Source organism: Neopelma chrysocephalum, unplaced genomic scaffold, assembly GCF_003984885.1.
Source record: "Neopelma chrysocephalum unplaced genomic scaffold, ASM398488v2 Primary Assembly neopelma1_60, whole genome shotgun sequence".
In the NCBI taxonomy this organism is placed as follows: Eukaryota; Metazoa; Chordata; class Aves; order Passeriformes; family Pipridae; genus Neopelma; species Neopelma chrysocephalum.
In genome coordinates this window covers 14,739,995-14,766,224 of record NW_020897715.1, presented here as the reverse complement: position 1 = coordinate 14,766,224, position 26,230 = coordinate 14,739,995, and the positions used below count along the sequence as shown (strand labels likewise).

General features: G+C 46.7%; 1 long non-coding RNA gene across 2 annotated transcripts; it reads left to right on the top strand.

Annotated features, from left to right (window-relative positions):
- The first annotated feature begins 496 nt into the window (after positions 1 to 496).
- On the top strand, positions 497 to 25,269 carry LOC113966466. 2 transcript variants are annotated; one of them, XR_003533837.1, is made up of 4 exons: positions 497 to 909; positions 1,449 to 1,614; positions 21,523 to 22,193; positions 22,301 to 25,269. It is a non-coding gene; the product is annotated as an uncharacterized LOC113966466 (long non-coding RNA). The 2 variants fall into 2 exon arrangements; XR_003533836.1 differs by having other exon boundaries at positions 512 to 909; positions 21,523 to 25,269.
- The last annotated feature ends 961 nt before the right edge of the window (positions 25,270 to 26,230 follow it).

Here is a 26,230-nt window from a genome sequence, read left to right as displayed (position 1 = left end):
CCTCTCCACTGCTGCTCAGTGTCAGACTGCTCCATCCTGACCATGGCAGGCCAGAGAGAACTGTTTGCCAGCCCCAGCACTGGGTCTGGCCCCTGGGACACCAGCAGGTTGGCACTGCTGGATCTGTGGCAGGGAGTGAAGAGAAGCCAGGAGGTGTTTTGGCTCCATTCCAGGCTGAGTAAACACAGCAGCTTTTTCCTGGGAATAGGTGTAGTCCCTGACTAGGGTATTGATGGCAGTGATGTCCCTGTTGCTCCTCCTGGTAGAAGGAGTCTCCTGCTTCCTCTGGCTCAGGCAGGGGCTCCTTTTCTTTTTTTTTTTCACCCTCATGGCACCCTGCTATTAGCTTACCATTTCGGTCACCAATGACAGCAACCAAAAAATAATACTACTGTACTCAGTTAATCCATAGGAAAATCCCAAATCAGCACACAAAAGGTGGAGATGGTGCTCATGCATTTTCCCCCAAGGGCCTTAGGCAATGGAAATTTTCTCAAGCTCCATTCATTAACAAAATAGATGAGCAGTTATGTAAGGTCATGTGAGGAAAGTGGTTGGTCTTTGGTCAATGAAAGAGTTAGTCACACATCATTGAGCTGGATGGCCCTGGGAGGAAATGTGGAGCCACTCTTTGTGTGTTCAAGGACTGCAGAGGGAGAACTTCAGCCATAATTCCTCACTACCCCCTGAGCTTAGGCCTCCCCTTTACAGACTAGGCATTGCAGGAGGCATCTGGTGGTGTTAACCAGAAAATAGGGAGTTGAAGTTTGTTGAGATCCTCCCCACCTTCCTCTTCCCAAATCACTCAACCCTCCTCTGAAGGAATTAAGCAACCACCTGATGATTTTAGGGTGCAAATGTGCTGTTGTGCATCCCCCCCAGCTCATCTGCTCTGGAAGCACTCGGAGGGTAAGTAAAAGAACATAATACAATTTGGCAGTGACAGGGAAGATAAAAATCTGTATTAGGGCTCTCAGGAACTACTAGAACATTACTAGGACATTCAGCTGGGGGAAGATTTTCAAGGATCCCTTCTGGAACTTGCCCATTACCAAAGTGGTTTGGATTGTTGTCTCTCCCACTTTGAATCAAAGATGATGCCATGATACAGAATTTCACTGGGACTGACTGTAGGAGAGAAGATAGGGCACTGATTGGGATCCACACTTCAGTACTCAGTTAGATGTGGTCTGGAATAATATTCTCCCACTTCTCACTGGCTCTCATCCTCTCCCCCTGTAGCCCAGTCAGGAGTCCTCCAGTCCCCTGAATTTGGGTTACCTTGACCCCTTGGCTCTTCTCAGCTTCTGCTTTGGGGCTTGCAGATCTGATTTAGACAATGATGTCTTGCAGAAGACAATTAAATCAGCTTTGTTCCCTCTCATTTGCTCTAATCCCTGGATGCTGAATAACCAGCTTCAACCTGCTTGTGTACTTTCACCTTGCAGCCAATCTCTTGAAGGTCATTTGAGACCATTGGACTAGCAGGGCAGCAAGGCTTGCCTGGCAGCCTCCACGGGACATGGAGCAGCAGTCACCTGGCACAAGCTATCAGTAGGACTCATGGCCTGATGAGTGCGGAAGAGGGCTGGAAAGGAAACTCATGTGGGGCAAGTAAGGAGAATGTGGCTGTCAGGTTGTACCCAAATCACAGTTCGATGCCTGAGGGCATTACACCTGGTAATAAGGTGTAATCCCCGCAAACCAAAGTCCCTCCCACATTTGCTGGTCTGCCCCGAGTGCTGAAATTGTGAAACCCTGGAAACCTGCTGTGGAGAGGACACCCTAACCCACCTGAAACCACGGAAACATGCTGCCAGGAGGACACCCTAACCCATTCGGGTGGTGCTGCAGTGCAGGGAACAGATTCAGTCCTCAGTAAAAGCTCAGCTGTCTCCCTGAGCAGATGGTTTCCAGGAAGAGCCACATTCCTGACTGTGAGGAACTGAAAGGACTGTGTATGGGATATGCCTTAAAATAGACAGAGATATAGAAACAGAGTTCAGGTCCTAGGCAGAGAGAACTTGATGGCATCTCAGGCGTTTGTTCAGGAAGGGAAGTGCTGCTAAAACTGCAACTGCGTCAGCCTTGGCTACAAGTGTCCCTGATAAACCTAGGGTTGTTTTCACTTAAGCAAAGTATTCTAGTTGAGATTTTTTTCCTGATAAATTTCTTTCTGCTTTATTGTTTTCTACTTCTCTAAAAACCAAGCTAAGGGAGTAATAGATTCCCCCTTTCCCAAAGGTTTGAGATATTGTGGAAAGAGATGTATCTTGAATTTGGAGAAAAAGCTAGTCTCTAACTTTTCAAAGAATTGATATCTTGCTGGTGGAAAAAAAAGCCCTTTCTGAAATATTTTTGAAATATTTTATTTCAGTAACTTTAAAATGATCTATTTAGAACCTTTTCAATATATCTAGCCTTCTGTATTTGAACAACTAAGTATTGTAAATCTGTGGTGAAATTTTTTTCTTAAAAAAAAAGTCTAAATACTTAGAAAAGGGATGCCCTCAGCAGTATTTCAAGGTGACAAGTTCTTTGAAAGCACCTCTTCCCCAGAAATTATTTGATTGTGAGGAACAGGCATTAAAATTTGAGAAAAATTTGGCAAAAAGTTTCCAGCAAATTCTCCTAAAACCTATAAAACAATTCCTGGCCATTTGCAAACCAAACAGTGATGGGTTGCAAGATGGAGCTTCTTGTTGGTAGCGGGAGAACTCAGATGAATTTTGGCTTCCATTCTTATTCTTGCTACATAGTTCAGGTTTGCTCTTTGAAATAGTTCCTATATGACCCCTGTTGAAATAATACACCACAGTGCCTGTTGTTTTGGTAAAATATTCAGAGCATGCAGAGTCTGCAGTGTTTGAAGAGCTGTTGGGACAACACACCTCAGGTAAGAGGACCCCAGCACTAGTTAGGGCACAACATCAGTGAGCGGAAGGAGAAATCAGTTTTTCCTTACTGCCCACCTGCTGCTTAGCTCTCCGACCAGCACATCCTGACTGCCTTACAGTGTCTGCTGGAACGTGTGGCACCAGGAGAACATGTGAGTTAATTATTAAACAAAATGGAGTCATTATGCCCTGTGTCACTGCTGTTCCTCACATAAATCTGCTGCATGGTAGACAAATGATCCTGTGCAATGAGAACAAAGAAACCTTTTCAGGATGAACACATTTTCCTATGCAGGAGAGCTGCTCCCACTTCACCTCCCTGGAACTAGAAGAGTGATGTACTTGGCCTCCATAAAGGTGGGGGGTTTGGGAAAGACAAATGAAAGTGATACAGAGCCTCAGGGCACTGATTTCCATGAATGATCTCCCCAGCTGTTAGCCTAGGTTTGGAGCTATTTCCTTTTAGAGAATACATTTCTACTAGCAACATTTCAGAGTCTGGAAGGAAATATTTTAAAGTTACCTTTGGCATTTCAAGGCTAGCACAATTTCCACCAAGCTTCCCTTGAATGTCTAGATAAAATATTAACTCCTGGACGAGGTACAGAGGCCCTGCAGGCTGTCAAACAGTAGCACAGTTAAGGAGACAGACTCTGGGACACAGATGGTGAGATAACATCCAATACTTTAAAACCCATCTGTGATTAGTTTCACTTGACTGACACAAAAGAAAAAATGAAGACTTAGAGGTAAGATCCACAGATGCCAACAGCCAGGGAAGGAGTCCTCTTATCTGAAATAGCTGGTCACCTCAGCTCTGTAAGGGGATAGTAGAGAGCCATTCTGGTTTCTCTGCTGTGAAGCCTCTCTGAAGCTTCTTCTCTTACACAGTGGGGAAAGGGTCTCTCCTCTGTGGCTGCTAAGCCTGGCAGGCTTGGGAGACCTAGGAAGGGCATGTGCTGTGGTAAAAAGAGTGTAAGGTCTGAGTCTCCAGCAGACCTCCGATGTGTCCACAGGCTGCAGGAAGGCCCTGGCTGAGGGTTAGGAGTGGAGATGCTGACAGTGGGGTGGGTCAGGCCAAGGGACACAGGTCTATCTCAGATGTTTGGCTTGTGTCCATAACGTGGTGTTTGGGTACTGTGTGGAGACAGAGGCCCGAGTGTCCGCCTTTCACCACTCGGCATAATGGCCCTGTGGAGGCAGAGCTGGGCAGGGTGGCTAGGAGGAAACACATAGGCAACACTGCCCGTTTCCCTGGGAATTTAATTCCTGAGGATCTGTGCTCCAAGCACTTTTGCAGGCAGTCTCTGTACTTGACTCAAGGCATTATGCTGTCCCTCTCTTCACTGGCCAGTGCCAAGATGAGTTGGTCCTTTGCTGCTCTAGTCAAAAACAGCAGATGCTTTGGAAGGAGTCCCTCCCCTTTGCCACATGCTGTAATAGCAGGGAAACAGAAACATAGAGGTCCTGTGGCCTAGGCAAAGCCAAAAAGCAAAGGGACTGGCAAGGCTGACCATGGCAGCCAGGACTCCTGCCTCTTGGGAAACAGCCACTGGCTTACAATATTACTTCTCTGAATGTTGTTTAAAGGGACAACACAGAGCACACGCTTGCTCCTGCTGGGCTCAGTCAGCTGTGTTTGTGGTGGCTCTTGCTTTTCTTCAAGAGTTTACCTTGGCTCTTTCCCTACTGCTTCACTGGCACCCTGTGAAAGGACTGCAGTGACCCTTGTCCCCTGGATGCAGGAGTGCCTGGAGTAGACTGAGGAGTCAAGAAATGTGCATGCTCCAGAGCTGGCTAGCTGTGCTCACAGGCCTGCTGATGCCCAGCCATGACTGGATGTGAGGCATGCAGTGAGGTCCTGTCCCACTCCTTGCACATCTCACACACTTTAGCAGTGCTGTGCTGCGTCCAACTCCCTCATCTGTGATCCACGGGCTGCACATGGTGGCCCAGCTTGCTCAGTAACCTCTCAGCTGTGATGTTGGGCTTCATCCCCTGTGTGGTGCTGGCTGTTGCTGCCTGCCTGATGAGGCACCTGCTTCACTGACAGCTCACACCTCCAGAGCCACCCAGCCGTACACTGCCTTTGCTTCAGGGATGCAGATGCTGTGTGAGAGCTCTGTAGTAACCTGAAAAGAATGTTCAGCGGGCTGCTGAGAAAAGGAAAGCTAGTGAGAAAAGGAATTGACACCTGGAACTCCAGGGCTGTGTGGTCCATTTTATCACTGACTTTCCTTCACTCTGCTCTCCCTCCTCCTTCTCCAGACAGCATCACAGGGAGATGGCATGAAGAGGCCCATATCTGCAAAGACCGGGAAAAGCCTGGACGTGAATAAAAGGCACAGCTGAAAGTCTGGCCTACTTCAGGGTCACTGCACTCTTTCATTCCTCCCTGAAGCAAGCGAGGGCATATCCCTTCACAGGAAGCAGGGGCAAAGCCCACTTCCTTGCCTGTGCTCTGAGTTGGCTGGATGTGAAATAGTTCCAGTTCAGGGGAGACATAGGTACAAAAGACCTGTGACTGAGCTGAACCCTGCCTCTTGGTTTCTGTAGTCCACTTGCTTTCTGATTCCCTATGTTTACTGTTAGCATGAGCCATAAAGGAGCTTTCGTCTCTTTTTCCTCTCTGTCTCCCTCTGAACAACACAGAGGTCGTGTGTCACCAACCAGTTCTGGACAAGACCTAACTGCAAAATATGTTAAATGAATGTTAGTCCTCTATTTCCAAAATCGGCTGACCCAGAAAGGTGCAAGTACACACAGGAAAATCCCCTCTAGTGCCTTCCCCATTGGGATTTCTTGGAAGTTTAGCCGGCTGAGTAGAGCAAGCTGGTTGCTCTCAGGTCATTCTGGACTGGTTCCCAATGACCCTCTGAGCTGTGCCTCTCCCCTGCCTCCCTGCTTGTCAGAGTCTCGGTCTAACTCTTGCAGAGGGACAGACACCCCTTTGTAGCCAGACAGCCTGTCTTGACTACCTGGAACCAGGATCTCACAACTCAATGCATTGTGGACTCTCAGCGTCTCCACTATGTCATGGCCAAGCAGCTTCTCAGGGCAGCTCTGCGTAAAATATTCAGCATCCCAGCAGGAGCAGGGTGTCACATCACATGTCATATCACTTAGGTTAAGCTTAGCCAGAAGTCACTGTTAACAGATGGATAATTTTTAATTAGAAATGCAAGTGAATGTAGTTCATGGATAGGGTAAGTTATAAAGAAAATACACAGATGTCATTCTGAATTAGGATAACTCTTTGCAGAAAGAAGTGCTTTCAGGTGCTCAGGACCTTGGCTAACTCATGAGTCTGACTTGTCTGTGCCCTAAATCAGGACTAAAGTGGCGAGAAAAGTCTGAGAACTTCATCTTCCCTGCCTCTGGTGTTAAAGGTGATTGAGGAGATAGCAGGGCTCTGGATACTGGCTCTGGGCACCCAGCACCTTCTTCCTTCTAAAGGGGACTGGACAGGCCTTTTTCACTTGCCCTCTGTAAACCTTGGCTTCTTTAGCCACTGTGATGGGAAAACACATAAAATTAAGTAATTTTGTATTCCCTCCTTCCCAAAGAACCTTTATTTATTGTTTTTACTTTACACCATGACTTCAGGATGTTATCCTGACTTTGGATGTTTAAGTGTTTTCCCATGCTTGCAGCCTCCCTGTAACCATACAAGCTAGAGATTAGTAGATACATATCACAGCAGGGGATCTGGCACAGTGTATGTCTGTCTTCCTCTGCTTGGAAAGAGCAGGGACAAATATTAGTTTGAGATGAAAGAGAATGTCTTCACTTTGTTAGGAACAGGGCACCGATAATGGCTCTGCCTCACATGATTGGCTAGCCTTGTGCCATACCCTGGGAGGCTGCCAAACTTGAGTTCAGCTGATCCCTTGCTATCTGCAAGGGAAGGCAGAGCCAATGCCCACTCAACGGGACTTTGTCCTCCTGATGGCAGGCAGCTTATGAAACGTCAGCCTTTGCGTGTGCTGGCATGGCAGAAAGGCTCTGGCCCTCACAATAGCAGCGTTCTCCATGGGCGCAGCTGGGAGAGGCTTGCACAAAGTTAAACCTGAGTGCAGGCAGGCTTAGAGCACTTTTCAGCAAGAACTCATCAGTTATTGGCAATGCCCGAGGCAATGACTGCACGTTGAATGGCCTTTCCACAGCACAAATATATGCATGATGGTGTGTGCATGCATATATATAATTGCACGCAAATTCTGTTATGTGTAGGTTAAAAGCCATAGACCCTAATAGCTGTTAACAATCATTCACTACTTTTTATGTGTCCTGTGGATGGGGCACGGGGGAGGGCTGGTCTCGTCTTATGGAGGACCATACTATCCAGACACTGTGGCTTGAGCTGTCGATATCAGAGCGCTCAGTGTGTTGCTGCCAGAGATCTGTTTGCATGGAGCACACCTTTGTCAATGCCATTAAGTCTTTCCTGTTCAGAGATGTTTTCAAACTGAGAGAAAATCCTGCTCTCACTTCCGCAGTTCTTTCAAAGGGTGGGTTAGCTGTTCCACTGATGCCTTTGTGTTTGGATCTGCTGCTGGCAGGATCAGGTACATCTTCTGAGCACACATGGGCCCTATGGCTACTTGTAAATGAGGGTTAATAAGGAGCTGGGGCTCTAAGGAGTGTAGTCTTGTTCCTTACAAGGTCTGAGCTGGGAGACTCACCTCTGAGCTTCATTTTCACTAGCTGCTTGTAGAGGAAGTTCTGCCTTCAACCTGATTTGAGAGAGCAGGACAGGATGCTTGAGGGAGCTCTCTCTGGCTAGTAGGAAAGTAATTCACCAGTGTGACTGTGGTTTCCCAAGCAATCTGCTCTTTTGTTGGAAATCAAACTAGCTGACACAGGCAAGGGGAAATGTTTGTTCAGTTTGAGATCAGAGGCTCTTGTTTTGAAAGCTCAGTTTTATCCTCAGTCCTAACTTCTCTCCATACAGCATTAATCACTTGTCTGGGAACAGAGGATTTGAACTGTCTCCAGAGCTATACAAGCAGATTTGGTGGCTGTCAGTAGTACTCTGTAAATAAGTCCCAGCAGGCAACTGTGTAAGTAAACAGCTTCTTTGTGAGCACCAGTGCCTTTCTCCACAGTTTACGTAGCGCAACGGAAGGGCTCTGTTAGCTTTTGCAGGGGCAGTCTGAGCACCACACACAGCTGGCAGGGATGACCTGCAACTTCCAATTGACAGTTTTACCACCTGCTTTACTGCAGCTCAGCAAGAGCAGGATTTGTATCAGGGAGCCAGGAAACCAGCTGTGTTGCAGAAACAGCTGTGCCATGACATCATATTTGTCCCTTGGTGTGTATGTGTTTCAACATAGGCTTTAATTACACAAGCATGAACTCACCTTACCTACAGGGCCAGATTTTTTAAAAAACAGTTTGTGCCTGCCAGAGGAAAGGCATGGTTTTAGGATGAGTGAGTGAAGGACAAATTCTCTTTTAATGCTTCATGGTAAGCTTCTGAAGAAAGGCATTCTGATGCAACTGAGAGTAGCATGCGCCCTGAGACCTTGACAATTTCTTTGAGTATTTCCCTTAGAAAATGACATTTTTATGACCATTTACATAGAATATTTCAGAAGGTTTTTTGTCCTCACATGTGTGTGGTTGAAAATGCAGAGAAAAGGAATGCATTTTCCTTTGAAAGTGTTAATTTCTATTAAAAGGCTGTTTTTCTGCTAAGTAATACCCTGTTGTGTTGGATTTTTTTTTCACCTGGACAATATTGCCTCGCCCTCAGGGGAAAGACTCAAATTATTGAGCCACCAAGGATATAAATAAATGCCTCTAAATGGCTTAGCTCAATGGCCTTTGCCCTTCCTGGGGGATGGAGCTCATCTTCCATCAATATGATTAGCGGAGGAGATTATGTATTGATTAATTGTCCAGACTCATTTCTCATTAGCTGGCAGTAGCCTGTGATGTGTGACCTTTTCCACCGAAGTCAAAGCAGCACATTTTACAAAGTCAGAGCAGCACATTTTACTCCCTAGTGACTGGGTGCCCAAATCCTTTAACCTCTAGGGTCCATGCTATCAGATTTGATAGCTGCCTCATTGAGGGTAAACAACCTCACATCCTCTTTCAGGATGCCTCTGGGACAGAGCTAAAACTGCCTGGCAGGCAGGGCGAAACATCTTGCTACTCCCCTGTCTTTGTAGGAGAAAGCATCCCTAACGTGCAGAATGTTCCAAAAAAGAAGCCCAAAATACAGCCTGGAGTGGAGGTGTGCTCTGTGGGGCACACACAGATCATGCGTGGGACCATGCTTCACTCACTGGGGCTTAATCACCCTATCTGGGCATTGTCTGTAGTTAGCCTTTTCCTGCCGGGGCTGGAGTGCAGTCAGTTGGGCGTTGCTGCTTTCCCAGGGAGGAACTCGCAGTCCCACGGGCGAGGGAGTGCTGGTGCAGCTGGATGGGGCCCCAGTGTTTCCAGCACAACGTGTCCCCAGGCGTCCAGCTTCCAGAGCTGGCACCTCTTGATGCCTATTGTGTGTGTGGCAGGGGTTTCAACACGAGTGTTAACCTGTTCTCAAGCTGCACAACAACACCCAAGCACTGCTACCGTGCTTGGACAGATATTGCTTTTTCCCAGCTGGTCCTAGCCCTGGGTCAAGTGGGATAAGGAGGTGGAATTCACACGCTCTATTCCTGTTGCTGCCATACAGAATGACCTTGAGCAAGGCCAATGGGAGGTGAGATGGTTCTGTGACAACAACATCCTTTGCTGTGCTGTGACAGTTTGCTTCTCAAACCAGCAAGAGGGAGCATCATGTCAGTCACCTTAGACAACGCCACTCTCTCTATCCGGGATGAAAAGTTAATGGAGGAAACACACATCTTCCACCTAAGCAATGCTACCCAGTGGTGCTGTGCTGAACAGTGCAGTACTCAAACTGTGGTTCAGATGTTAACAGAATGTAGCAGGAGGTAATGGCACTTGGAGTAGGGTGCTGAAGATATGTCCATAATTTCTGCCTCCACCTGTGCTGTTTAATGGATTCTAGGCAACACAGTCAGATGGAGATATCTACCATAGAGGCACATTGCCTGAGTCCCCCACCTCCCTGGCAGCTCTCACCCAGTGCCAAGGGGCAGGCAACAGCAGTGTCTAGAGCTGTCTTCTAACAGTCAATAGCAACAAACAGGTTACTTAACCTCTGTCTGTCACCATGATGTATGATGCGAGGAGTAGTAGCTGCCTACCTCCTGGGAAAATGAGATTCTCAACTCACACTTGTAATGGGAATTGCTGTCTTGAGGTAAGGCTGTTGTGTGTTCTGGCCTCATGCTGCTGCAGTCTGCTTTGCTGCTTTGAATCATCAGACCACTTCAGAGGTGGGATCTGGGTAAACTTAAATTAGGATTACAGTTTCTGTGCTGCTGAAATCTCTCAGCTCTTTTTGTGAGTTCAGGTTTTCAGCATAGAGAGGAATGCACTCCGGTCATCCCTACCATAACTTCTGAGCAAGCATCAGAGCAGAGTTTATCAGGCATGTGCAAGTTCTTCCCTTCATTTGAAGTTTGAGAAAAAGCTTGTGGACTGGGAATGGGAAGGAAAAGCAACAAGAACAAAAAAGGAAAAAGTGAACCCAGTAGAGAATGAAAAGAAGAGATGGGGATGGCTTGAGGTCAGAGGCCATGGAAACATGAGTCCAGGAACCTGGAAAGGAGAAGAGGCTGCAGGAAGTACTGCAAAGGGCAAGGGGAAGAGACTACCAGAAGTACCAGGAAAGATAGGTCTGTGTGAATGGAAACACTTAAGACAATTCCTGTTACAAAAGGGGATCTGAATTGAAAATGTGTCTGACAGGAAAAGAGAATAATCCACTGATTCCCTTCATGTTGAGACAAATGAGGGAGCTAGATTCCCACCGAAATGGAAGGATGACTACAGATACTGCACAAGGCACTTAACATACCTCCGTGAAACATGTCCTAAGAGAAGGGCAAATCCATGGTCCAGACATTACAGATTCCTTGGGAACTCCTGCCAGCAGTGTGTTGTCTCTTTGAAGGCATCCAAAGAAAGAGGACTCTCCTTGGCAGCTTGAGTATGGGTGTGGAAGAACACAGCCTGCTGGGAATGAGACACCTGAGACAGGCTTTAGACTAAGATATAGGGTGGAGGACTTGGTATTTTGTGTGGAATTTTTAGTAGGGACTTGTGTGGTTTCCATGCTGGCTTTTGATGTGTCGTTGAAGGAATAGCATAGATATTAAAATACAGCAACGACTAAAGGAACATAAGAGAGCAGGAGCGTAATAGTTATTAGAGCAGAAAATTGAAACTCCATCCAGGATTATATAGCCAGTATATATGGGAAACTGGGAAAAACAATGGAAGAGCCTGATTGCTAAGGCAAGGACCTCATGAGCAATATGCAGGCTGTGTATGCCAGGACTTTCAGAGTCAGGATGGACAGCTGGCATGGCTGGACCACTGAGACTGAAAGATTTATGCTACTCAGAAGAGCAAAGACAAGTGGGGCCTGTGGTAGTATTGTCTGTTCATGATATCGTTGAGTGTGAAGAAACAAGCAGGAACAGAGGCGATAAGCAGATTCTGTCTCTGTTCAAATCACCTTGAGGAAAGACAGCTGTAGTTCTGCTGCGGTTATCCAAGGTTGTGCCTGGATGTTGATGACTTTCTTTCATGGTTTTAGAATGATATGCAGAACCAGGGATTGTCATTACTACAGCTTTTAACTTCTTACATGGAGAATAAAGTGCTTCTACCATAGGCTGGGCCCAGGTATTCTGGGATGCACTGGCTTACATTTCTTCACTAAAGAGGCAGCAAACTAACCACAGGTGCCATTGTGTTTGACCTGGTCTTGTTAACCAGTGAGACATTGCAGAGTAATGTGGCTGAACTTTTAACCTTGACTGTACACAGGCTGATTCTGTTTAAATTAGATGGAAGAGTAAATACCATGGGGCCACAGCTAAGATTTTTCAGCCTCAAAACATTAATGGTCAGAGAAGTTATGGAACTGAAATGATGAACAACTTGATTTAAAAGTCTTAAGTATTTGTATGTGGAAGGCATTCAGACTCAGCATGGCAACAGAGGACACATAGAAAATTGACTTATTGGTGAAAAAAAGTCCTCCTGGAAAGATGGGAGTGGTCAGCAAAGAAGTCTACATGGCAGAGGTCACAAAGTTTAGAAAAATAGACATGTCAGTCACCAGAAATCAAGGTAAGATAGATCTGGCAGAGGTGCTGAATAAAGTTCTTTGTAAAGGTAAAAAGAACAAGGCAAGACATCAGACCTCTGCACAGTGCAGCTAAGATCAAGGCATGCTCCATAAACCAGAAGTTTTGCCTCATTTTGCAGGAAAGATGGTGTAGAAGAAGGGGATTACAAGTTGATGGCTAAAAGTGTCTGGAAATTGAGACAATCCCATCAGAGGTCAAGGCAAAATTCACAAGGTATTTAGATCAGAAAGTGCCTGGAGACAGATCAAGTGGTAAATCCAATAGCATTGATATACAATCAACCTGTGCAAATGGAGGTGGGATGGGGACCAGAGAGTTGCCTAGTATCAACAATTTTACCTAAATTTAATTAAGGAACAAAAAAAGGGATGTAGTTATTTACAGCCCAAGAGTTTCGAACAGCTTTTCTTTTTGTCCTAGAACAAAATGGAAATAATTAGAGATATGGAAGTGCATAGAAAATTAGACAAAATTCAGTGTGACTGTATGAAAGGTAGAGTATTTCTTATTATTTTTATGCTTGGGGAGGAGAATAAATTTTTTTTAAAACATTGATTATGTGGTATATGAAAGATATTTGGTTTTCACAGAGGATGGTTGAGAAGTTGTGAAAGCAGGGGAGTGCAGGGATTCACACTTGAATTGAAAAGTGGGTAACAAATTGCTTAATGAAAAGACCCTGAAACATAAAGTAGTAGGCAATTGCTAATGAAATTCTTTAGGGACTGGTTTTGGCACCAACTAATTTCATATCTTCACTGATGACCTTGGAGGAAAAATGTAAATGTTAACTGAAGAGACAAAACAAGGAAGCACTGCCAGTACAGAGGAGAAAAGAACCTTCCAGAAGAGTTGAAAAAGAGAAAATTCTAACAAGTGGAAAGAATGGCACTAGAGTGATCGGGACAAAAAGAGAGAGGTGATTGTAGAAGTCTAGACGGTCTTTGCTTTTTTTAGCCTAGCAAAAGGAATGTTAAGAGGGCATATGATTGCTGCCTATTAATACATCAGATGGGTAAATCCCAGTGAAAGAGAACTGCTATTTCAGCTAAAAGACTGAAGAGTACTGGCATGAGAACATGTATGCATCACCTGCTTAAAATAGAGGCTAGGTACTGAGAGGTCATTTTAACCACAATAACAAAGAGGCTTCCTTCTAGCCACATGTAAACTGTTTTCAGATGTATGCCATAAAAAACAACTCCGGAGACAAACTCTGTCTCTTCCTCAAACAATCTCAAACAAGCTTATGCTCTTCCCCCTGCTCTGCTGTGGGAAATGTTAGCTAAGCCATGCCGTAGGCAACTCATAATTCCTGCTGCAGGTCAATCCCCCCTTCTCCTCAAACGCAATAGACTCAAGGTCATGGATTTTTGCCCAGCTTCACTTGAGCTGTGAAGTACAGTCCCTGGTCTCATTGCTCCTGAGATCTGGATGCATGGTTGGCTGATATTAACATAAAGAAGCTTTGATGCTGACCTCCCCAAAAATGTGCATATTTGCACAGTTTTTGCTGTTGGGCACCCTCTGATATAAGTTACCACATCCATGTTACCACAGCTCCTCATGTTGCTCTGGACTGTATTACACAGGTGGGGGGGTGTGAGGGAAATAAACACAGCATAAGATGTCTTGCATCCCAAAGCATCTTTATCTTCCCTTCAAAGTTTTCTCCTGAACTTACTCTACCTATATAAGGAGTCATCTGGCTTATAAAAAATACTGTAAAAAAACAACGATCCAGGACCCAAACTCCACTTGTGTTCCTGGGCTGCCTGTGGAGGCCTCATGACAGAGTTGTGTTGCCTGGCATCCGAAACAGGCCTAAGGGGAAAAATTAGCTCCAAGGAAGCATAAGAAGAGAGGAGGAGAACATTGGCCATGAACCCTTTGTTGTGACTGATTGGTCAACTCCACCTGTTTGACTTCCACTCAGAAATGTTCGTCTTTTGTTCAAAGAAGATCACTCCCTGTAGTTGTGCTGGCCTGTAAAAATTGGACCTGGAGACACAGCTTCAAAGACAGACTTAGGATTGCTTGACTGCAGGCATCTCCCAGTGGTATGACCTGTGTGCAGACACGGTGGCCAGCATGTGATGTTCCTGCTGAGGTCCTTTCATGCATCAAAACTACGGCAGAGGCAGTGGCTCCTATGTTGACTCTTCCACACACTGCTATCTGATGCTCTCAGAGGTTGAAAATTATTTCCCTGTTTTCTGAAAGGGAAACACTGAAACATCAATTCTAACCTAGCGTACTATGCTGCTTTTTCCAGGTTCCCATAGGGGACAATAACACTTAGGATTTCTTGTAGAGCACTGTCATGATCTCGATGTACTGTTCTGCTTGTCCGTGCAAGGTCACAGGCTCATTTGGCAAGTGGGTGTCTGTGTATATGCCTCTGAATGTGTCTTTTTTATGTTAGGACCTGTGTGCATCAAGGCATGGGCCCTATTTTGTAACTCTGTATATCTCTGTGCATGTTCAACCCTCTGTACCAAGAACATGAGAAATGTAATGAAGTCCTTAGGCTGCCAAGATAAAGAGCACTAGAAAAGTGGCTGGAATAATTGTGCCACTCTGATAGCTCAGACAAGAACTGTTCAGAGTGCGCAGACTGGGAACACTGGGATGATATCAAAGGGCCTTGAAGGTGCACTCTTAGGTCTTCAGATATTGCCCCACTATGCGCCGTCTCCACTCGCAACATGCAGATGCTGGGAGAGGAGCCTTTCACTGCCTGGCAGTGGGGTGGCAGAGAGCATCAGTCAGAGGATGGCTGAATGTGGGAAGTGTGTCTTCCAATCGAGTCCCTTGTCTGGAAGAGCTCTGCCACCCACCACAATGCCCTGCAAACTCTCTCCTTCTGCCAGATATTGGGCACAGCCACTTGTCAAAAGTCACTGGCTGAGAGGCTACCTCATCTTGGAAAAGCATGCACTACAGGCTGGGATTACACCAGCAGCAGTAACTGGCCCCTTCTCAGGAACTGGTCAAACCTTCTGAAGTCTCTTTTTCCATGCAAAGGGAGACAGAGGTCACCCTGATGATGCCAGCTAAGACTCACCGACACCAGCTCCCTTTCCCCTGCACTCATCTTCCAAGAGAGACAGGAAGCAGAGTGCCCAAGTGACAAGTTTAGGAGGCACTGAGGGTAACTACAGAGGTGAACAAGAAAGTGATAGGAGCACTGTGCATGCTCCTGATATCCTGTGGACCTGCTGGCTCAGAGCTTGTGGTCATGTTTACTACCAACAGACTCCAGCAGCATGCAGCTCCAAGCTCCACCAGGCGATAAGGGAATGAGCCTTTTCCTGTGCACTCCATGGAGGGCACCGGTGCACGAGAGGGACACCTCCCAGGGGGCAGGGGTGGCAGAGGTCCTGATGGGAGCTCGCCAAGGCATGTCACCCATAGCTGATATAGTCTTAAAACATGCACTGTTCCAACACGCCTATGAACAAGATGAGGGAGGTGAAGGAAAGAAGGGAGCCCTTTGTCACCACTCTGAGAACAAAGACTGGTCTGTGAGACCGACAGTAATACCGACCCAACCAGCATCAGCTGCCGTTGTTTCTTCCGTCACACTGACAATGCACAGTTGCAGGGTTTCTTTCCCTGTGAGGAGAATGGGATTTAGTGATACCATAAGTTAGTCAAACAGCAGCCAAGATACCAATTCAATTCCCATTCAATGGATGTAGCATTTGCTTTGTGCTGTTTTTCTCCCACTTCCTGTATTTTGCACTAAGCCTCATTTCCTCTCCCTTTTTTCTCTGTAGCACAAGCACCACAAACACCGCATACACTTTCACTCTTCACACTTCCATTTACCTCCTATTTTGGAGGAAACAGCTGTGTATTTATATCGCTAGGGAGATCAAATGTTTTTGCCAAAACAGCCCTCAGAGAAGCAAACAGTGTTAACCACTGAAATCAGCATCGGTGTGCACCAGCAGTGTCACGTCCATCCAAAAGAGTGCGACGGTGCCCCTTACTCTTTCAAGCTGCCTTTGCCAGGATCTTGGGTCTGGATCAGGGTCTTCCAGAAAGTTTCATCTGAGATTGAGAGAGAGGCCACAGCCAGTCCCTGCTGGAGGTTGGTCTCAGCAGAGAACACAGACAAGGAAGCAAGGTTGTGGAGCAACGTAGCTTGGCTGCTGGCTGATGACCTTGTGTTGTCACTAGATAACCCCTGGAACAAGAGCCAGCTGGGAGCTCTGTGTGCAGCAGCTAGCCTAGGTGAGCTGTCCCTGCCCTCACCACCCACCCATTCTTGGCAATAGGCTGCCTTCCCCTATCTGCTGAAAAAGGAAGTCCTGACCACGTGGCTTACACTCGCAGGGCCCCATGCAGCTGGCGGAGTGAGGGAGAGGGGCCAGGTTGCAGAACCATCTGACTGCTGGTGTCCTCACACCTTGTGGCACCTATAGCAGTGCATGCTTGGTGCCCCGAAGCAGGTGCTGAGCTACAGCTTCACTTTTCTCTTGAGCTGTGATCCAGGTGCAAAGAGCACTCTCTAAAGTTTCCTTTCCCATCGCAGATGTGCTTACTGTCTGCATGGTCAGGAGGAAGGCATACTGTTTGGCCAGATTTTGTCTCTGTCTGCAAGTTACTTGCTTAACTGCCCCCCATTCCTACATATTCCTGTAACATTAGGACAGTTCTAGCTGACTCTCTGAAGTGCTAGAGACTGGCCACAGATAGAGGCACCAGCTGGAATGTGTACAGGTTGACCTGGGAAACCTCTCAAGGATCTCTGTGGTGTGTCCTGTTCATGAATTCAAAAGTAAGCCAGTGTCCAGATCAAAGCTAGGAAAAAAATCTTTCTTCTGGTCTGGTAGGCAAGAATTGTGGGCATCTGATTTGGTCCTCCAGGATGTCATCTGGCAATTATAGTCTTGCTATTGCAAGGAGCTGGAAACTGGCAGTTCTGTGCTAACAGGCTTTTGTTTGGAAAGGTTCCCATCAGTTATAGGTGGTGGTAAGCATTTTCTGGGACAGAGAAGGGGCACAGTTTTCATATAATAAACAGAAGGGCACCGCCTTATTGACCACAGGCAGGCCTCTGTCCTGCAAATTAATACCTGAATTGTTGAGTAATCTCTAATGGTCACGCAGTGCCAGACATACCAAGAAGACTTCAGAGCAGAAGGATGGAACACTTAAAGCTCCACTGGAACTCTGGGGCCATGGGAAGCAGCAGAGGAAAGTCAAAGACTGTTTCACTCAGTGCCTCCACAAGGTGTAAGCAAATAAGAAGACCTTAAAAAACAGTCCTACTTTTTACACCAGCTGGCTCTGACGTGCTTGATAGGTTTGGTAGTTTTAGGAGAGGAGAAAGGAAAAGAGGAGCATAGCCAACTCCCTTAGAGGAGACCTGCCCATGGCTGGAACTGAAAACAAGGACTGCTGGAGAGCCAGAACTAACTCTGCCTGTGCCAAGCAACACAGCACATCCCCTCCAAAACCATGGCTATGGCTGGGTGAATAGTGTCCTGAAATGGTTTGCAGAGCTGGGAATTCACAATACTGGAAGAAAAGGAGCTAGGATCTGTCAGAGCAAGGTGTGTGGGTAAAGGATTACTGCACGCAGACCTGTGGGCTCTAGACAAGCCACGCAAGCCACGAAAATCTGAACATGGCTGGATACAGCTGATGCCATAATATGATAGTGCATGAGACTGACTACAGTTCTGTGGGTCTGTGGTAGAGCAGTCTGCACAAAAGAGATTCAGACTGATGGCTGCTGATGGCTATCATGGCCAGTAAAATGGAGGAATGAAAAAAATGGAAAATTATCCTGCTTATTCTGAAAAAGACCTCAAAAAGGGCCTAAACTGGCTCAGGAACTAGCCACAGAGCTCATCTCCCAGAAACCCTGCTCTCGCAGTTTCAAGAACCCTTCCATTGCAAAGCACTGCAGAATCACTAGTGATGTGCAAGTATAGTGTCATGTGTGTAAAACCAGACATATAGCACAGAGATATGTGTTAACATATGTATATTTGTATATGTATGTATGCCTTGCAGAAATCTCTTGCAAAGAGCCTGAGGCTCTGAACAGCCCCAGGATTACTGATAGCCCCAGAGGGACACGCTCTGTGCCCTGAGAGTGAGGGTGCTGCAAAGGGGGAGCCCCTTGGCACACGTAGCCAAGGGCAGAGCAGCCCAAGGTAAATCAAAGTTAACGCCGGCCGGCCAAAATTAACATACTCCTTGTTGCCTAATCTGTGAGGACTCATCCCAGAGAGTCCTGAAAAAGTCTCAAGCTGTGGTGCGCATGTTAACAGTATCATCATGTGTTAACCTAGGCAAGGGCGAGCTTTTGTCACCATTATCACCATGGTGTGAGTGCTTACTGGAAAGCTTTCTTATCCTGGATTACAAAATCTAAAGGGAAGCAGCTGGATTGCATCCTCAGCTCCCCTGGCTTTGGCACACATAACTGAGCTCTCCAAATATTGCTTTAGCAGAGGGTTGGACATAGAACAGAACAAGGAGGGTGTCTCTCTTGCACAGTGCTGTGGCACCAAGCCTGGTTGCACACAGTTCAGCATAAAGAAGAACAACAGCAAAAGCATCCTTGAGATTTGGCCAAAAATCTGCTTGAGACGGAAATTCAGGTGCCACTTCAGCTGCAAAGTCAGGCCAGCATGCTCAAGGTCAGATTTCTGTCAGAGGTGGCTCTGTTGACTGCAAGGTGATTCCCATGTTAAGCCTGAAGTGGTATCGGTCAGCTGATGCACCTCCACCTTGTCCGGCACTGCAAAGACTGTGGAATTTTTCCTCATGGAAGCTATAAAGCTGAGAGCATCCTTGAACATGGAAATTACTTTCCTCAGTGGGGAGGGTGGACAGGGGCATTCTCTTGCTGTGGAGAGTTGAGGAATCTGGAGCAAAGCATGGCCTCTCCTGCTGCCGTGCTGGTTCCTGATGGCAGCCTTGCTCCAGATGTGCCCCAGCTCCGAGTCTGCATCCTGGCCATACTGTCCCTGCAATTTAAGATCGGTTTGGCCAACAGGGAATAGCCAAAGAGTATGTTCAATCTTAAAGGTAAGTCTGCATTATTTGGGGAAGAGGAGGTCATACTGGATCCAAAGAGTGGAGGAAAGATCTGGTCTGAGGTTCACCGCCTTTGTGTAACTCAGGGTGGGTCAGAGCTGTGAATGTGCAAGGCAGAGGCTAAGTGAGGAAGAGGGGAAAAGGTAAAGCCACAAATATCCCCATATGAAGGCCAGGAAGGGAACATTCTGCTCAGCTGCCTGGACAGAGGTTTATGACTGTTTCCTATGCAGTGGTGTTATCCACTGTGAAAAATCATTGGCCGTGGAGATATCTGATAAGAACTGAGCTGGCATCAGTTGGGAGAACAAAATGTCAAGAATGCATTGGGCTGCACCCCCACTTTTACCAGAAGGCAGGACATCAGGCTGGGAACACTGTGTTGCTTGCCCTTATCTCTAATTGTCCTGCTTGCCTAGCTTCTTTACTGCCTCCCAACGAGTGCAAATATGATGTTTTGAGATTTGATCTTCTCCTAAGAACCCCTTCTCCTCCTGCCTCTCACCCCCCGTCCTATGTTCCCTAACTCATGGCCTTGACTGGTGATAGGAAGTTTAGGGAGCTGGGAATGATGTGAGTACAGAGGAATACCTCTGATTTGGCTAGTTCTGCACTCCTGTTCCAAGGGTGACATAGTTTGCACCACAGAGCATCAAAGAGTTCCCATTTATAGCAAAATCTATCTGCCTCCAAGTGCTTTCATTTATTCTGGCAAGAAAGGGGATGCGAGCTATGGGTTGCTGAACAGTCTCAGTCTATGCCGCAACTGTCCAAGATACACTGGCGATGTCCCACCAGCTGTCAGGGACAGGCACCAGGAAGAGGAACAGCTTCAAGGGAAACCAATGGACTGAGGTGAGACACAGCCATACAGGGCTCAAGGGCTTTTCTTCTCCTGCCCATGCCGTATCTCGTTCCATCAAACCTACCTCTCTGACCGTGCCCTCCTGGGAGTGTACAACTCCCACCCCACCTCTGTGGGACTGGAGAGTTGTGTTACCACCGTACTCAGTGGGTGCAGAAATTCATCCCACGGACTTGTGAAGAGCTGTTTATTTAACAGCAACACAAAACATGGCATCTGAGGACACTTTTATTCCTCAGTAAGGTGGGGTAGGCCTTGTTAAAGTGAGATCACAGATGTTAGCTCGAAATTCAGAGAGGGACTGACCTCCCTTTTCCTGCTCAAGGCTCTAGGAGTGAAACTGTGAAGAAAAAAAGACTTTTCTTTACTCACTCCTTCCTCAAGTTTGACTCTAGCAGGGTGCCTTTCTCAAAGCTGGGTTGGGAGGCTTTGCTTCTCTCATCCGTTTTGAACCATCACATACTTATGGCACCACAAGGCGTGTCCTAAACTGCTCCCCAGATCTGCTGGCGATTCAGTTAATTTCCATTAAACCTTGGGCAAAATACATGCCTCTCCCTGTGTTGTTGAGCATAGCATCCAAGCCCTGTCCCTGGGGGCTGCTGCACCCTTCCCAGTCTGCTGCTGGAGAGCATCCAGAGCCAGCTCCCTACTCTTCTTTAGGGCACAGCTGAGATGTTGAGGTATCAGGCCTCAAGCCCCAGAGACACCCTGGGAACAATAGCATTGCTGAGCTCTCCTTAGACAGCAGGACAAGCCTATTCAAGCCTGAAAGGTGGTCAGGCAAGAGAGTATTTATGTAGCTGTATTTATACAGCTGTAGCTGTAAGATATCTGTGGTCATATATTTAAACAACTAGATCTTGCCTGATTGTCCGGATGTTAATATTTCACTGATATGAGTGAAGACAGGATAATCCTTAAGGATAATATGGGTAGAAGAGCCCTAATGTGGTTGTTACATACCACATGTGTGTGTGTTGGGGAGACGGATTCACGTATGTTGGCTGAGGATCCAGCAACCATGTGCATACAGCAGTGAGTGGAGAGCTTCACACAAGGGGGTAACTCAAAGATAAGGCATAGAGAGGAAGAAGAGGTTCTTAGTGCTTCTTCCAAATTTGGTAGTAATTTGGGAATTTCACATGCAGGCATGAGAAGGGACTCTGCTGACACCAGTGCAAGTTCCGTGATTTCAGTAATGGTACATAGGGGTTTACGGATGTTGATGACTTCAGACAGCTGGTTACAAAAATACATTGAAATCCAGAATAAAAAAGAGGAAGGATTGAGCAAACTGTAGCTATCTTATTGCTTCCAGAGGAGGTAGTGAGGATCCTACCCTGACTGCTCTGTATGTGACAAAAATAGACCTTCCCCAGCAGATCCTGAGGGTGCTCATCCCAGTATTAAGTTTTCTTTCCTATCATACCTTCATTATTTCCAGGTGATCACACTGTTTCCATTAACTTATGCTGGATGCCAACAGTGCAGCTGAGCTGTTCTTGACCCCCGGTCTATGGTAATGAGAAGACTTTGCCGGAAGCCTTCAAGTGGAATCTGTTGCTTTGGGAGCGATTCATCCAAGATGGTCAATTTTCACTGCAGAGGAGAAGGAAGGTCATTCGGAAATGTTCTCTCCAAGGAAAAACACTCTTCATTTCTATTTTAATCCCTCTGGGGATTAATTGCCTCCTAAAAAAACCCTGGAACAGCAGAGAAGTAACAGCATGCAGGCAAGCACGTGTGATAAGGAGTAGGCTGGGGACAACTGTGTTTCAGACTGGCTGTTGCACAGATTTGCTTTTTGAAAGCATTTTTTAAGAGGCGGGGAGGGGAGGAACAGAAAAAATGTTCCTGGATAACAAGCTGTAGTTACAGCTGAAAACAACAGGAGAAAATATCCTAACTGGAGAGAAAAAACTCCAACTGCCTATTAAGCACCCCCTTCCCCCACTCCTTTACCCATAGGCCCAACTTCGTCTGCTGGGGCAGCACTGAGCTATGGGGAGACTATTCCCAGACATTTCAGGTTGTAGCTGGATAATGTGGTAAACCTCACAGTAGGGCTCCTGCCATCAGATCAAACACACCCTGGCCATGCCATGCACAGAGTAAGTAAGTATAAACTTGTTCTTTCAAAATATTTAGTGAATTTTTGAGACAACAATTCATGCACAGTCAGGCTTCATGCCTGTGCTGCTCTGTCTTTTCTTCTGGATCAGGTGCTGTCCATCCTCCCAACAGATGGGACAAAGCCATCACAAGCACCATTCAACAGAAATGAGCTCTGTTGCCATGCCTCAGCCAGACCAGATTTATAGGGATGCAGATGGGCATCGGTTGGATGAAAGCAATCAGATCCTCACCCCCGAATATGTATCACCAAGATAAGCATGGGTAGACTGGCAGGTGTTGTTCAAATGCAGGATTTCAGGAGGTTATTTGAAAGCCAAGTCACCGAGGGGCATCACAATTTAGCTGGGTCAGTTTGTCTAGGTAAGGGTCACAACCAGAAGCTCCTTTGGCCAGTGCTGTTGCTGAGATGTGTGGAGCTGCATCCTCCATAACAGTGCTCCTGTTGACTTCTTGGCTGTGTCCCCATCAGGCCCAGATCTGCTTCGTTGTGAAACCCGAGAGTAGTATCCTATGCCTGGCAGGAATGAAGACCAAAGTAAATAAGCCTTGATAGAAAACACACTTGTTAGGGAGAGAACGCGTGTTAGATTTCATAATTCACCTTGGGACTCATTCACCGAAGGCAGTTCTGAGCCCATTAGCACTGATATCTATTTTTAGCTCTCATTCCTGTCAGCTGCGGGTCCCAGTCCATGCATGTGACATGCTGTCAAGGATCCCTTTTTTTTTTCTTTAACATTTAAAAAAACTACTGTGAGGTTTTTTTTCTGCTGGCTGTTCAACCTCCTCTCTGAAGCAGTAAGGGGAGAAGCTGAGCTGCTCTGCCTGTGGAGAGGTTTGCCATTCCTCATGGCTGAAGATTTTCTAACCATCCTTCACTTTCTGGCTGTTTCTGTGCATCAGGGATCCATTTCAGCAAGTGCACAGGACATAGGGGTGCTGGCTGGGCAAACCTCTGGGAGGTGACACCAACCTTCCCAGGCATGCTTAGGAAGCACAGCTGTTTTCAAGCTATAGTAGGAAAGTTCTAGTGGCATTTCACTGGAGAGGTTTTCGGTATCTCCTTCCTGATCAGATCTCCCCTCTGGGCTGTTTGAACTGGCTGTTTGCCTGACAGCAGCACAGGCCTCCCAGAGGCAGAGAGAATTTTTTGTGTACCATGTGGGAAATTTGGGGCCTTCTGAAGTGAAAGAGAGCATAGAAATGCAAGATCCTATGGCTGCTGTTACCAGAGCTGAGCAATCCAGCCATTTTCCAGACTTCTGCAGAGCAAGAGAGCTCAAAGGTTAACATAAGTGAAGATGTTATTGTGCTTGGGAAGCCAGATGAAAGAAGCAGGAAGATGAATGACTTCATGGGAGCAAAGATGAGTGTGATGAGAGGGGTTTCTGTCATTCCATATAGGAAGTAAAACTTTCCGTGGATACAGACCTTCTGCCATACTTTTCATCAGCAAAGCCCAGGAGTCCAGAGACTCTTGGGATGGTGCATGGAGTGACAGGGAGAGAGAAGGGCTGCAGAGGCTGGAGGTGAGGCAGAGGATGAGGGAGAGGAGCACAGCAATATCTGAAGCAAGTGCAGCAGGAGCTGTGTGAGAGCACAGAAGGGGCCCCAAGCACTGGCACAATTTAGGAGCTGATGGAGTATGAAGCTGTGAGTGTAAGCTATGGAAGGTCCCTGGGAGGTATGTTCAAAGCCAGTCTCCTGGGGAACCTATCCAAAAGGCTTTACTGAATATATTTGTTTATACATTTCCACCTAATTGGGGTTAATCTGCTTTCTGCTTTGGCTAATCAGCTGGTTCAGAGGCCTAATAGGTTGGAGGGGGATGTTTTGCCCTCCTCCTGTTTTCAGGCCATGAAGTCAGGGGCAAGAGAGCACTGTGGAGGGGCTCAGAGTTGCCTGCTGTCAAATCTGGCGTAAAAGTACTTTATCCCTTGAGGAATGGTGCTGGAGAGCAGGTCTCCAGGAGAGACTAGTGCCTTTCTTCTTGCTAATTGGTGGGTCTCATGAAAATGAAGGATTACCGGGGAAAAAAAACACCTCTGCAAGAGCCTAGCACTAAGTGAGGTAACTGCTCTGTAGAAGTCTGCTGAGGCTCCCAAATCCTGGTGGGTACCGTCCCCAGCTGGTCCTATGTCCTGACCTTATCCTTCTAACTCAGGCCCCCACCTCCAGCAAAGGATATGCATGAGTTGGGCACACATGCCTGGTGTCCATCCATCCCCTGTGAACTTTCTCTTCTGGGAGCCCTTCTGTGCCCATCTGCTCAGGGACTGATGCTATTTCAGGTCCCTTTGCTGGCCACGTGGAGGTGAGTCATGGGCCCCTCATGCAAAAACTTCCTTGTAATTTTAGGTTAAAGGAGACACTGTTGCCACCAGCACATCCTGCCCTTTGAGGGTGGAAAAAAAGTCAGGATGAGCTCAACCATGTGACAAGAGCTCATTGCGCTAAGGAGAAGCTGCTGTAAATGCTGTCTCTAATTACTGCATATTACCTAGCCTGTGAATATCAAACATCTAGGGCCAATATAAAACATCTTGTGTTGCTTTCACCACCCTGGTTACCTGCTCCCTTCCCCAAGTATCAGAGCCTCATTGATCCCAGTCACAGCTCCCTCAGTCCCTTATCCAGACAAGGGTCTTAAAGCTGTCACAGTGGGGTGAAACTTTCCTTTAACATTAGTCAGTGCTTGCTCCAGTCATGGCTTCAGAGTATTTTCTTTTGGAAGATGGACTAATGAGTCACAGCATGAAATGCAAGAAATGCTCCTGGTCTGGTGTGAGATGTCCAGGTGAGGTGTTACTCCTGAGCAGCAACTGCAGCCAAAAAGCATTCCTGCAAGATGTGGTTGGACCTGGCTGCAAAGGAGCCTCAGCTACACTACAGCAGAGGGACAGCCCAGGGAGGAGCACTGTGAACTCACAGGGCATGGGTTCAGCTCTGGCATAGATGCTCAGAGGTATGGAACCCCAGTCCTCCCTGCCAATATTCAGATCTAAGCTCAACCAGGCCATCAGCAACCTGACCAAGCTTTGAAAATGGCTGCATTCTGAGCAGGTAGCTGGATCTCCAGGATCTTCTCTCCTCACCTACATCTTTTATCCTAGCAAGAAGCCCACTGCTAAGGCTGTTTAAAGCTGAAATGACAGGGAAATGACAGGACCCTTTTTTTTTTTTTTTTTACTTCCTGTATCAGAAAAGCAATACTGATTTTGCAACTTCATTGCAGCGGGACTCAGGCACTAATCAAAAAGTTCAACTAAGGGTCATGCCTGGGTGGACTGACTGCCATTTCTGCATCACTCCTCCTCAGTCATCATCAGATGCAGTAAAATGCATCCCACTTCTATTTTCCTTCCTCCCTCAGTACAATTCCTCATCTCCCTTTCCCAACTAGGATCACCTCAAGTCCAGTTGTATCAAGTCAACTGTTAGCATGGGCAGACTCCAACACTTGGAAGACTTTATTTTTTAATTATCTCCAACTGAGGGTTCCACATTAGAGTATCCAAGACAAATTAAAACAGTTGCCAGCTTCAGCCTCTCATTTTTTCCCTTCCTTGTGCTCTCTTTGCTATTTGAGCTTATATTGTTCAGTACATGAGGTACATGAATGAGGTGACCCGGCTTTCAAACACCTTAAAAAAACAAAAGGTAATGAGGAAGGAGGGATGACAAGATGGAGTTTTAATTGCAGAGCCTTTCAGTGCTGTGGTTTAGAGTGTTCCTTTGCAGAGGTAGACACATATCTAAGAGCGACACAGACCATTAGTTCAGGAATAGGACCAAGGGCTTGAACAAGCATCTCCAGATACCTTTAGCACAACAGCACTAGGAGCAATGAATAGTTAGGACTTCATGGTGACTGTCCACATGCAAAGGGCCAGCTCTCTCACCAAGTCCTCACAGAAGCAAGCCATACAGGCATTAACAGTAAATTACAACATACAGAAAATGGTTAGATATTCAGAGGGAAGCAGCATGACTCACTTCAGCCCAGAGACAGCTTG